At 52.8% G+C, this 13,527-nt stretch overlaps 1 long non-coding RNA gene across 1 annotated transcript in view; it reads left to right on the forward strand.

The window, feature by feature from the left end:
• The first annotated feature begins 1,144 nt into the window (after positions 1-1,144).
• Positions 1,145-13,527, forward strand: part of LOC147086611 (uncharacterized) — a 79,646-nt gene continuing 67,263 nt past the window's right edge. Inside the window, exon 1 of the long non-coding RNA XR_015075746.1 lies at positions 1,145-1,231. This is a non-coding gene — a long non-coding RNA (uncharacterized LOC147086611). The remainder of the gene's footprint in view (positions 1,232-13,527) is intronic.

Raw genomic sequence — 13,527 nt, forward strand, 5'->3', positions numbered from 1 at the left:
ACGCAAAGCCTACGGTCGCGGGCTCTTACTCAACCTGCTTTGGAGAGTCTGAGATGTGGCCCAAAAAGATGTCATGGGGCGCCGGAACAAAATGGCCACCGCACCCCACTCCATGACAACAGTCAACGCGCCGCGGACTGAGTCGTTGCGCGAGGCGCTTTTATGAGGCGTTTTTTTTTTGTGCTGCTCGGTTTTGACTCAGTTTTAACGAAAGGTCATCGACCTGAAACGTTAACTCTGTTTCTCTCTCCACAGATGCTGTCTGACCGGCTGAGTTTCTTCAGCATTTTCTGTTTTTACATTAATGAATATATTGCTTAAATGTTTTAATTCTTTTGGATTAATTCCTCTGGGCCCCCCAAATCTGAGGTTGGGGCCTGAGGCCTAGTTCCAACTGATTGGACCTCTGAGCTGTCAATCATCGCTGACTTTGCAGGTGAATGGGGGCCAAGAAACCCCGCCCTTCTTAAATCCCACCAATCAGTTTGCCGCCTGGCCTGTCAATCATTTGCACCCACCTCCTGGCACCGCCCCACTGAGGAGGCGGGTCTTTAATACTACGTCAAACTGATTGGGCCAGGGGAGATGCCAATCATAAGCAGCGCCCATTTGCTTCTGGTGCCGGGAGGCGGGATTCTGTGAAAGCTCTAATATGATTGGTTGCAGTACATGCCATTCATATTGTATTAACCAATAAACGCGAGATTTCATGAAAGCTGGGGGTGTGTGTCATCGCTCCAACATGATTGGTCTATGTATATGCCAATCAGCGGCTAATTCTCTCAGCGCCGAGAGGCGGGCTTTGATGAAGGCGGGAGACTGAGAGAGCTCCGATGTCATTGGTCGAAAGGCATGCCAATCTTATTCTACCAGCCAATCAACACCGCGTTGACAGGCGGGCTTTCATGAAGGCGGGTGTCGGCGAGAGCCCGAACGGGATTGGTCGAGGTAGGTGCCGGCGACGCTAAGGTGATTGGTTCCGCGGGCCTGCCAATCATGAGCTGATCCAATCAGCGCCGACAGGCGGGCTTCCCCGCGGGCTGGAAGGTGAGTGGGCGGTCGGGCCGTCAATCGTGGGCCGCGGACCAATGGCGGCGGCGCGGGGCGAGGGGCCGCGCCAATCAGCGCGGTTGTTTGGGTGTGTGGGGGGCGGGCGCAGCGGCTGCGGCGCCGGTTGTGTTGGAAACGGGCGGCAGCGGCCGGGGACCGGCGGCAGCGGCGGCGGGGGCAGGTGAGTGAGTGAGTGTGGCTTCTTCTCTCCCCATTCCCCCTTTCTCCTCTCTCCTGTCCCCGGCCCTGACCCTGACCGGGGCGGCCCGGAGACCCGCGGGGTCCCGGGCTCAGCGACCCCCCCCCCCCCCCCGGGCCACCCCCGCTGTAAAAAATGGGGCTTAAACCCCCCGGCTAGGCCCCAAGCCTGGGGCTCGAGTAGCGAGGCCAGCCGGGTGGCAGGAGCTCCCCCGTGAACCGGCCTTCACGTGAATCACAGCCAAACCTTCAATGAAAACTCTGCTGAACTAAATGCAAATGCTCATAAATTTTCAATATTCAATAGATTAATGTCAATATATTTGAAAAAATTGCAGTAAATAGGCAATAAATTTAAACTGACCAGTAATAAATTCAATGCAGATTATGTTTAAATGCTCAATTAGCACAATATAGTGCAAATAAATGTTCATATTTAATAAATTAATGTCAACATGTTGAATTTTCCCCCCAAATTGCAGAAATATTCAATAAATTTATTGTGGATCAGTAAATTTAAAGTGACCAGTAATAAATTCAATGTGAATGATCTTTAAATGCTCCATTAATACAATATAATGTAAATAAATGTGCAATATTTAATAAATTAATGTCAATATGTTGAATATTTTCCAAAAAATTGCAGTAAATATTCAATAAATTTATTGTGGATCAGTTCATTTAAAGTGGCCAATGATAAATTTAATGTAGATTATGTTTAAATGCTCAATTAATACAATATAGTGTAAATAAATGTTCAATATTCAATAAAATAGTATCAAAATGTTGAATATTTTCCAAAAAATTGCAGTAAATATTCAATAAATTGATTGTGGATCAGCAAATTTAAAGTGACCAGTAATAAATTCAATGCGAATTATCTTTAAATGCTCAATTAATACAATATAGTGTAAATAAATGTTCAATATTTAATAAACTAATGTGAATGTATTTAATAGTTTAAAAAAATTACAGTAAATATTCAATATTTATTTTCAAGTGATCAATACTGAATAAATTCAATGCAAATTATTTTAAATGTTAATCTGTCAATATCAAGTTAATGTCAGTGTATTGAATATTTTTTAAATATTGCAGTAAATATTTGAAAAAATTATTGTAAAGCATGCAATAATTAATAATATGTCTGAGGTCATGAAAGGTGCCATATAAATTCAAGTCTTAATTTTCTTTTTAGAATTAATATATAAATGTGTTGAGTATTTCAAAATTTGCAATATATTTATATTGTAAGATTATATTTAAATATTCAGTTCATTAATATCGATAAGTATATTGATATAAATATATTGTGTGCAAATAAAAAACATTACACATTTAAAATGGACACTTGCTGTTAAATTTGTGAATTAATATTCATATTAGCATATTTAAAATTCTTAATAAATTATTTCAATATATAATTATATCACAATCAGTTTCTAAATATTATAAATGTAGTAAAATAGCTTCAAATCTAAATATTTAACTTCAATACATTAAGCAATTTTAAGTAGAAAATAAGTAAAGTTGTTCCCTGAAAATATCTAATTATTTAACTCTTGTGTGGGTTAGAGTGTTCTTGCAGTTGGTGTTAATTCTCCAAAAAGATCAACGTTGTATAGAACTGCTCTTGGAGTTACTGCGCACAGTTCTGGTCTCCGTATTATAAAAAGGATATAGAGGCGCTCGAGAAGGTGCAAAAAAAGATTCACAAGGATGATACCAGATTCATTAGGATGAACTGAGAGGTTATAACAATCAGGAAAGGCTGAGCTGGCGGGGGCTCTTTTCTCTAGAAAAGAGAAGGCTGTGGGGGTGACCTGATTGAGGTCTTGAAGATTATGAAGGGTGTTCGATAGGGTAGACATAGAGAAGATGTTTCCACTTGCGGATGAGACCAGAACTAGGGGCCGTCAATATAAGAGAGTCACTAATAAATCCAATCGGGAATTCAGGAGAAACTTCTTTACCCAGAGAGTGGTGAGAATGTGGAACTCGCTGCCACAGGGAGTGGTTGAGGCGAATAGTATAGATGCATTTAAGGGTAAGCTGGATAAACACGTGAGGGAGAAAGGAATAGAAGGATATGGTGATGGGGTGAGATGAAGAGGGGTGGGAGGAGGCTTGAGTGGAGCATAGGCCTATTGGGCTGAATGTGCTGGACATTCGGTGTAATATTTATTCAAATACTTGTTGGCACTGGTCATTGTGCTTTTCGGTATCGTACCTGTTTCAGATATTGCAGGAAGGTGCTGTCTTAATGCTTCCACCAGGCTGTGCTTTCAGGATTGCAGTGGGCAAGCGCGACGACTGTTGCTTTTGATGATCAATCGGGGACCATTCGCTCTTTTGCGCTGGTGCTCCTGATGGGTATCACTTGCCAGAGCGGGGCAGGGTCGTGCCAGGCCCGGGCTTTGCGCCGCCCGGCGCCCAGCTTTTCCCCCCTTCGCGCGTGAATGTAGTTTGGTGGTGATGAAAGGGTTAAAGCTGGTATATGTTTCGAAAGCTGCCAGATGGTGGCAGAGGGGCTCTCCTTGCGGGGGAGGGAGGGGGGGGGGGTGAATGCACCACGCGATGCCACCCTGCGCCGCTTTAGGTGAGGACAGGACGCACCGCACGGTCGAATAGCTTGGTGGCACTCACTGTGCGGGCAAGGAACCAGGCGGCGGGGTGGATGGGTTGGGAAGGAGGCAGAAAATCTTTTTTTGGGAGAGGGCGATTTATTTTTAAATTTTGCAAATGCCAAAGATTCTAGACGCGCTGCCCTGGATGTGTTTGTACCCTTGTTGCGTATTACTGGGAGCTGTGCAGATCAGCGACGCATCAAATCTGTTGGGAATTTGATAATTACAATGCCGGTAAATATTAATTAAAGGGGATGCTACTTGCTGGCAGCGCTTTTCAAGATAAAGTATTTAACCCCACCCCACCCTTCCTTGCCTTGCCTGACCTGTGTCTTGGGTCCCAGCCTCTTTGATCCTCAGTTACCTCCTCAACTCCCATCTGCAAAGCACATGAAGCTACTACACCCTCCTGACATCGTGAAAGCAAGAAAGACTTGCATTTCTCGAGCGCCTTTCACGACCTCGGGGCTTCCCAGACTGCTTTGCAGCCAATGAAGTACTTTAGGCAACCGCGGTAGTAATTTGCGCACAGCAAGATCTCGCAGTCAGTCATGTGTTCATGAACAGATTTTCTGTTTTTTAGTGATGTTGGTTGAGGGATAAATATTGGCCCCAGGACACCGGGGAGAACTCCCCCTGCTCTTCTTCCAATAGTGGCCGTGGGATCTTAAACGTCCATCTGAGAGGGCAGACAGGGCCTCGGTTTAACGTCTCATCCAAAAGACGGCACCTCCGACAGTGCGGCGCTCCCTCAGTACTGCCCCTCCGACAGTGCGGCGCTCCCTCAGTACTGCCCCCCCGACAGTGCGGCGCTCCCTCAGTACTGCCCCTCCGACAGTGCGGCGCTCCCTCAGTACTGCCCCTCCGACAGTGCGGCGCTCCCTCAGTACTGCCCCTCCGACAGTGCGGCGCTCCCTCAGTACTGCCCCTCCGACAGTGCGGCGCTCCCTCAGTACTGCCCCTCCGACAGTGCGGCGCTCCCTCAGTACTGCCCCTCCGACAGTGCGGCGCTCCCTCAGTACTGCCCCTCCGACAGTGCGGCGCTCCCTCAGTACTGCCCCTCCGACAGTGCGGCGCTCCCTCAGTACTGCCCCTCCGACAGTGCGGCGCTCCCTCAGTACTGCCCCTCCGACAGTGCGGCGCTCCCTCAGTACTGCCCCTCCGACAGTGCGGAGCTCCCTCAGTACCGCCCCTCCGACAGTGCGGCACTTCCTCAGTACTGCACTGGGAGTGTCGGCCTGGGTTATGGGCTGAAATCTCTGGAACGTGACTCGAACCCACAGCAAAACTGGTCAGTGTCTTGTCCAACATTTCATCCCCGTGTGGAAGGGCTGACCACAGCTCATTGGGTCCTCGCTGGTGTAGAGGAGGTCAGTAGTGGAGCGAGCAATCTTGGACATATGGCAGATCCCGAGTGTCAGAGCACCGAGTTATAAAGGAAAGGTCAGGGCTCTTTGGCCATGAAGGGAGGCGCGAGGAGACCTGATAAGAGGTGTATGGGACTCCAAGTGGGCTAGAACGTTATTCCAGATGAAACATGACTGCAGTACAAGGAGATGGAGGTACAGACTGGGGAAAGGCAAGAACGGAACTGGGGTCAAGTGGTTTCAGAGTGTGCTGCGTACTGAGGGTTACAGAGGCTCAAACTCTGGAATCATTCAAGGGCAGCTTTGTACTGATTGTTGGTATCTGTGCTGAGACAAGGTAGAAGGTGCAAATGGCCTTCCCTGGCTTCCTCTAACTCCGGGGCAGTGCGTTGCTGAGTCAGTCGTTGTTTTGTTCGAGGGACTGGTACTTTTAATTTTTAATTAAGCTTTGATTGGTCTCCAATCAGCAACACTGAGGTGAGATTGATTCTGGCGAGCTCCCAGAGCTTAGGGACACAGAAACCCTACACTTGTGTCAGAATCTTGTTGGGGACAGATCCGCAGGGATCGACTCTTGTTGGACAGATCCACAGGGATCGACTCTTGTTGGACAGATCCACAGGGATCGACTCCCTGTGGACAGACCCACAGGGAACGACTCTCGGTGGACAGATCCACAGGGATCGACTCTCGCCGGACAGATCCACAGGGATCGGCTCTCGGCGGACAGATCCACAGGGATCGACTCTCGCTGGACAGATCCACATGGATCGACTCTCGGTGGACAGATCCACAGGGATCGACTCTCCGACAGATCCACAGGGATCGACTCTCGGTGGACAGATCCACAGGGATCGACTCTCCGACAGATCCACAGGGATCGACTCTCGGTGGACAGATCCACAGGGATCGACTCTCGGTGGACAGATCCACAGGGATCGACGCTCGGTGGACAGATCCACAGGGATTGACTCTCGGACAGATCCACAGGGATCGACTCTCGGTGGACAGATCCACAGGGACCGACTCTCGGTGGACAGATCCACAGGGACCGACTCTCTGACTGATCCACAGGGATCGACTCTCGGAGAGATCCACAGGGATCGACTCTCGGTGGACAGATCCACAGGGATCGACTCTCGGTGGACAGACCCACAGGGATCGACTCTCGCCGGACAGATCCACAGGGATCGACTCTCGCCGGACAGAGCCGCAGGGATCGACTCTCGGACAGATCCACAGGGATCGACTCTCGGTGGACAGATCCACAGGATCGACTCTCGGTGGCCAGATCCACAGGGATCGACTCTCGGTGGACAGATCCACAGGGATCGACTCTCGGTGGACAGATCCACAGGGATCGACTCTCGGTGGACAGATCCACAGGGACCGACTGTCGTCCGACAGATCCACAGGGATCGACTCTCGTCCGACAGATCCACAGGGATCGACTCTCGGTGGACAGATCCACAGGGATCGACTCTCGGTGGACAGATCCACAGGGATCGGCTCTCGCCGGACAGATCCACAGGGATCGACTCTCGGTGGACAGATCCACAGGGATCGACTCTCGCCGGACAGATGCACAGGGATCGACTCTCGGTGGACAGATCCACAGGGATCGACTCTCGCCGGACAGATGCACAGGGATAGACTCTCGGTGGACAGATCCACAGGGATCGACTCTTGCCGGACAGACCCACAGGGATCTACTCTCGCCGGACAGATCCACAGGGATCGACTCTCGGTGGACAGATCCACAGGGATCATCGACACTTGTTGGACAGATCCACAGGGATCGACTCTCGGTGGACCGATCCACAGGGATCGACTCTCGCCGGACAGATCCACAGGGATCGACTCTCGGTGGACAGATCCACGGGGATCGACTCTGGGGACAGATCCACAGGGGTCGACTCTCGGTGGACAGATCCACAGGGATCGACTCTCGGTGGACAGATCCACAGGGATCGACACTTGTTGGACAGATCCACATGGATCGACTCTCGGTGGACAGATCCACAGGGATCGACTCTCGGTGGACAGATCCACAGGGATCGACTCTCGGACAGATCCACAGGGATCGACCCTCTGACAGATCCACAGGGATCGACTCTCGGTGGACAGATCCACAGGGATCGGCTCTCGCCGGACAGATCCACAGGGATCGACTCTCGGACAGATCCACAGGGATCGACTCTCGGACAGATCCACAGGGATCGACTCTCGGACAGATCCACAGAGATCGACTCTCGCTGGACAGATCCACATGGATCGACTCTCGGTGGACAGATCCACAGGGATCGACTCTCCGACAGATCCACAGGGTTCGACTCTCGGTGGACAGATCCACAGGGATCGACTCTCGGTGGACAGATCCACAGGGATCGACTCTCGGTGGACAGATCCACAGGGATCGACTCTCGGACAGATCCACAGGGATCGACTCTCGGTGGACAGATCCACAGGGACCGACTCTCGGTGGACAGATCCACAGGGACCGACTCTCGGTGGACAGATCCACAGGGATCGACTCTCGGTGGACAGATCCACAGGGATCGACTCTCGGTGGACAGAGCCGCAGGGATCGACTCTCGGACAGATCCACAGGGATCGACTCTCGGTGGACAGATCCACAGGATCGACTCTCGGTGGACAGATCCACAGGGATCGACTCTCGGTGGACAGACCCACAGGGATCGACTCTCGTCCGACAGATCCACAGGGATCGACTCTCGTCCGACAGATCCACAGGGATCGACTCTCGTCCGACAGATCCACAGGGATCGACTCTCGGTGGACAGATCCACAGGGATCGGCTCTCGCCAGACAGATCCACAGGGATCGACTCGGTGGACAGATCCACAGGGATCGACTCTCGCCAGACAGATCCACAGGGATCGACTCTCGGTGGACAGATCCACAGGGATCGACTCTTGCCGGACAGACCCACAGGGATCTACTCTCGCCGGACAGATCCACAGGGATCGACTCTCGGCGGACAGATCCACAGGGGCCGACTCTCGGTGGACAGATCCACAGGGATCGACTCTCGGTGGACAGATCCACAGGGATCGACTCTCGGTGGACCGATCCACAGGGATCAACTCTCGCCGGACAGATCCACAGGGATCGACTCTCGGTGGACAGATCCACGGGGATCGACTCTGGGGACAGATCCACAGGGGCCGACTCTCGGTGGACAGATCCACAGGGATCGACACTTGTTGGACAGATCCACATGGATCGACTCTCGGTGGACAGATCCACAGGGATCGACTCTCGGACAGATCCACAGGGATCGACTCTCGGTGGACAGATCCACAGGGATCGGCTCTCGCCGGACAGATCCACAGGGATCGACTCTCGGACAGATCCACAGGGATCGACTCTCGGACAGATCCACAGGGATCGACTCTCGGACAGATCAACAGGGATCGACTCTCGGTGGACAGATCCACAGGGATTGACTCTTGGACAGATCCACAGGGATCGACGCTCGGTGGACAGATCCACAGGGATCGACTCTCGGTGGACAGATCCACAGGGATCGACTCTCGGTGGACAGATCCACAGGGGTCGACTCTCGGCGGACAGATCCACAGGGATCGACTCTCGGTGGACAGATCCACAGGGATCGACTCTCGTCGGACAGATCCACAGGGATTGACTCTCGGCGGACAGATGCACAGGGATCGACTCTCGGACAGATCCACAGGGACCGACTCTCAGTGGACAGATCCACAGGGATCGACTCTCGTCGGACAGATCCACAGGGATCGACTCTCGTCGGACAGATCCACAGGGATCGACTCTCGGACAGATCCACAGGGATCGACTCTCTGACAGTCCCACAGGGATCGACTCTCGGACAGTTCCACAGGGATCGACTCTCGGACAGATCCACAGGGATCGACTCTCTGACAGTCCCACAGGGATCGACTCTCGGACAGTTCCACAGGGATCGACTCTCGGACAGTTCCACAGCGATCGACTCTGGGGACAGATCCACAGGGATCGACTCTGGGGACAGATCCATAGTGATCGACTCTTGTTGGAGGACCCTTGTCCTACTCTCATGGTTAAATTTAACCGTGCCTCCCCAGTTGATGTCTGCTGGGCCATTTGCTAAAGGAATGGAGAATTTGCCTCATTTTGTCCCCTTCTTCCCTAGCTGAGACCCCCCCTCTCCTTCCTCCCCCCGAGCCCAAACGACTGACCCAGCGCTTAACTCCGGACAGTTAACAGAACCGGGGATGATCTTTGCATTTATCGCACCAGGAGATGTATTACTTGAAGAGGACGCCTCACCATCAGCAGGGTGAATAAGGGGGAACCGGTGGATGTGGTGTGTTTGGATTTTCAAAAAGCGTTCGATAAGATGCCACACAAGAGGTTATTAAACAAAATTAGGGCTCATGGGATTGGGGGTAATATACTAGCGTGGATTGAGGATTGGTTAATGGACAGAAAACAGAGAGTAGGAATAAACGGGTCATTTTCGGGTTGGCAGGCTGTAACTAGTGGGGTACCGCAAGGATCAGTGCTCGGGCCTCAGCTATTCACAATCTACATCAATGATTTGGATGAGGGGACCAAATGTAATACAGGTAGACTATCCTTTATCCGAAAACCTCGGGACCAGCCGTGTTTCGGTTTTCGGAGAATTTCGGATTTCGGAAGGGGGGTCGGGGCCGGCGGGGTCCGCGGGGGGTCGTGCGCACGACTTACGCTGACGCTCAGCGTAAGTCGGTGGGGGTCGGGGTCGGCGGGGGGGGTCCGCGGGGGGTCGTGCGCACGACTTACGCTGACGCTCAGCGTAAGTTGGTGGGGGTCGGGGTCGGCGGGGGGGTCGGCGGGGGTCCGCGGGGGGTCGTGCGCACGACTTACCCTTTATCCGAACTTCCGAAACCCTCTTAAAAACCGAAGGTTTTTTCGTTCAGTGTAAGTTGTGCGCACGACTTACGCTGAATGAAAAAACCTTTGGTTTTTAGAGGGTTTCGGTTTTCAGAAGTTCGGATAAAGGGTAGTCTACCTGTATATCCAAGTCTGCTGATGATACAAAGCTGGGTGAGAATGTAAGTTGTGAGGAGGATGCAAGGAGGCTTCAAGTGGATATAGACAGGCTAAGTGAGTGGGCAAGAACATGGCAAATCGATTATAATGTGGGGAAATGTGAAGTTATCCACTTTGGTAGGAAAAATAGAAAAGCAGAGTATTTTTTAAATGGCGAGAGATTGGGAAATGTTGGTGTTCAGAGGGACCTGGGTGTCCTTGTACACGATTCACTGAAAGTTAACAAGCAGGTACAGCAAGCAAATGGTATGTTGGCCTTTATTACAAGAGGATTTGAGTATAAGAGTAAAGATGTCTTACTGCAATTATATAGGACCCTGGTGAGACCACACCTGGAGTATTGTGGACAGTTTTGGTCTCCTTACCTAAGGAAGGATATACTTGCCATAGAGGGAGTGCAACGAAGGTTCACCAGACTGGTTCCTGGGATGGGGGGGATTGTCCTATGAGGAGAGATTGAGGAGACTAGGCCTATATTCTCTAGAGTTTAGAAGAATGAGAGGTGAGCTCGTTGAAAGGAATAAAATTGATAAGGTGCTTGACAGGGTAGATGCTGAGAGGCTGTTTCCCCCTGGCTGGAGAGTCTCGAACCAGGGGTCACAGTCTCAGGATAAGGGGTCGGCCATTTAGGACTGAGATGAGGAGGAATTTCTTCACTCAGAGGGCGGTGAATCTTGGGACTTCTCTGCCCCAGAGGGCTGTGGAGGCTCAGTCGTTGAGTATATTCAAGGCTGAGATCGAGAGATTTTTGAATATTAAGGGATATGGGGATAGTGCAGGAAAGTGGAGTTGAGGTCGATGATCAGCCATGATCTTATTGAATGGCGGAGCAGGCTCGAGGGGCCGAATGGCCGACTCCTGCTCCTATTTCTTACGTTCTTATCGGAACTCTTTTTGAATAACAGTCCTCGAAAGTTATAATTGACATTTTTTGTGCTGTTGTTTTTTGTTGTTGTTGTTGTTGACCTCATCTGGCTTAAAGGAGTTGTCGAGCCCGAGTGTGAGGAGGCTGAATTATCATCATTAGAGGTACAGTCATCGCCCCAGGGATGAGTCAGCATCAGCTGTGCATTTTAATTCAGCTCCGTAACCCATTCGAGCCACTCGCTCGTAGATAACGTTTTAGTTTCATCAACAACTTGCCTTTATATAGCGCCTTTAACGCAGTAAAACGTCCCAGGGTGCTTCACAGGAGCGATTATCAGACACAGTTTGACACCGAGCCACATGAGGAGATATTGGGACAGGTGACCAAAAGCTGGGTCAAAGAGGTCGGTTTTAAGGACCATCTTAAAGGAGGAGAGAGAGGCGGAGAGGTTTAGGGAGGGAATTCCAGAGCTCGGGGCCCAGGCGGCTGAAGGCACGGCCGCCAATGGTGGAGCGATGGAAATCGGGGGGATGCTCAAGAGGCCAGAATTGGAGGAGCGCAGAGATCTCGGGGGTTTGTGGGGCTGGAGGAGGTTACAGAGATAGGTTGGAGGGCGAGGAGGCCATGGAGGGGATTTGAACACAAGGATGAGAATTTTAAAATGGAGGTGTTGCCGGACCGGGAGCCAGGAGGGTCTACACTTGGCCTAAGTGCCTTTGGTTGGGAAGGGGAAAATCGCCCGGGTTCCCACTCCTGGTTGCTGTCCAAGGACCCCTACTAGAAAGAAAAGATCAGGACTCCCATTTCTATAGCACTTTTCACGACCTCGACACGTCCCAAAGCGCTTTGAGTTGTGAAAGGTCATGATAGGTGCTTTATAAATGCAAGTCTTCTTTCTTTCTTTACAGCCAATGAAGTACTTTTTGAAGTGTGGTCACTGTTGTAATGTAGGAAACATGGCAGCCAATTTTGCGCACAGCAAGCTCTCACAAACAGCAATGTGATAATGACCAGATCATCTGTTTTTAGTGATGTTGGTTGAGGGATAAATATTGGCCCCAGGACACCGGGGAGAACTCCCCCCCATCTCTTCTTCCAATAGTGGCCGTGGGATCTTTTACATGCACCTGAGAGAGCAGACGGGGCCTCGGTTTAACGTCTCATCTGAAAGACGGCACCTCCGACAGAGCGGCACTCCCTCAGTACTGCCCCTCCGACAGTACGGCACTCCCTCAGTACCGCCCCTCTGACAGTGCGGCGCTCCCTCAGTACCGCCACTCCGACAGTGTGGCGCTCCCTCAGTACCGCCCCACCGACAGTGCGGCGCTCCCTCAGTACCGCCCCTCCGACAGTGCGGCGCTCCCTCAGTACTGCCCCTCCGACAGTGCGGCGCTCCCTCAGTACTGCCCCTCCGACAGTGCGGCGCTCCCGCAGTACCGCCCCTCCGACAGTGCGGCGCTCCCGCAGTACCGCCCCTCCGACAGTGCGGCGCTCCCTCAGTACCGCCCCTCCGACAGTGCGGCGCTCCCTCAGTACTGCCCCTCCGACAGTGCGGCGCTCCCTCAGTACTGCCCCTCCGACAGTGCGGCGCTCCCTCAGTACTGCCCCTCCGACAGTGCGGCGCTCCCTCAGTACTGCCCCTCCGACAGTGCGGCGCTCCCTCAGTACCGCCCCTCTGACAGTGCGGCGCTCCCTCAGTACTGCCCCTCCGACAGTGCGGCGCTCCCTCAGTACTGCCCCTCCGACAGTGCGGCGCTCCCTCAGTACTGCCCCTCCGACAGTGCGGCGCTCCCTCAGTACTGCCCCTCCGACAGTGCGGCGCTCCCTCAGTACTGCCCCTCCGACAGTGCGGCGCTCCCTCAGTACTGCCCCTCCGACAGTGCGGCGCTCCCTCAGTACTGCCCCTCCGACAGTGCGGCGCTCCCTCAGTACTGTCCCTCCGACAGTGCGGCGCTCCCTCAGTACCGCCCCCCCGACAGTGCGGCGCTCCCGCAGTACCGCCCCTCCGACAGTGCGGCGCTCCCTCAGTACTGCCCCTCCGACAGTGCGGCGCTCCCTCAGTACTGCCCCTCCGACAGTGCGGCGCTCCCTCAGTACCGCCCCCCCGACAGTGCGGCGCTCCCGCAGTACCGCCCCTCCGACAGTGCGGCGCTCCCTCAGTACTGCCCCTCTGACAGTGCGGCGCTCCCTCAGTACTGCCCCTCCGACAGTGCGGCGCTCCCTCAGTACTGCCCCTCCGACAGTGCGGCGCTCCCTCAGTACCGCCCCTCCGACAGTGCGGCGCTCCCTCAGTACCGCCCCTCCGACAGTGCGGCGCTCCCTCAGTACTGCCCCTCCGACA

Source organism: Somniosus microcephalus, unplaced genomic scaffold, assembly GCF_052327205.1.
Source record: "Somniosus microcephalus isolate GS21.2 unplaced genomic scaffold, FLI_Smic_1.0 unresolved_chr7, whole genome shotgun sequence".
Lineage (NCBI taxonomy): Eukaryota > Metazoa > Chordata > Chondrichthyes > Squaliformes > Somniosidae > Somniosus > Somniosus microcephalus.